This window comes from Hylobates moloch, unplaced genomic scaffold, assembly GCF_009828535.3.
Source record: "Hylobates moloch isolate HMO894 unplaced genomic scaffold, HMol_V3 SCAFFOLD_3332, whole genome shotgun sequence".
Taxonomy (NCBI): Eukaryota; Metazoa; Chordata; class Mammalia; order Primates; family Hylobatidae; genus Hylobates; species Hylobates moloch.
Window position 1 is genome coordinate 1814 of NW_026655607.1, and position 551 is coordinate 2364.

A 551-nucleotide genomic window follows, 5' to 3' on the forward strand; every position below is an offset into this window, starting at 1 on the left:
GAACCCTGGCCATGGGTGTTTACTGCCAGGGCAGTGACCGTCTCTTCCTCATTTGTTCTTATCCCAGAGCTCAGTCCTGGGGAAGACATGTTAGGCCCCATGGATGTTTTAATGAACACACCCCAGGGATGAGTTCTAGATCACCCCTGGGCTGGGATCTAGTGCAGGTGTGGAAAGGTTTTCTTTGCAGCCTGTCCAGCCTATTGAGCCCCACACTCATCCTGGAGCCTGCCCAGCTTATGATTCACGGTCCCTGGAGATGAGGGTGAGCTCCTGAGGACAGCGAGTTGCCCCTACCTCTCTGCTCCTGCCGCTCTGATCTTGTCTAGACAGGGTGTGCAGGGCCATGCTCTTCCACTGGGTGCAAGAACGCCCCCTGCTGGAATCTCTCTGGACCTGGATATTGTCCTCATGGTCATATCCCCAGCCCCACACAGTGACTGGCAGATGCCCAGGAAGTAACTTCCTTGTGCAGATGCCCAGGAAGTAACCTTAAATGTATGCTAGGATCAGAGCAGCAAACGATTCTGCAAAAAAAAAAAAAAAAAAAA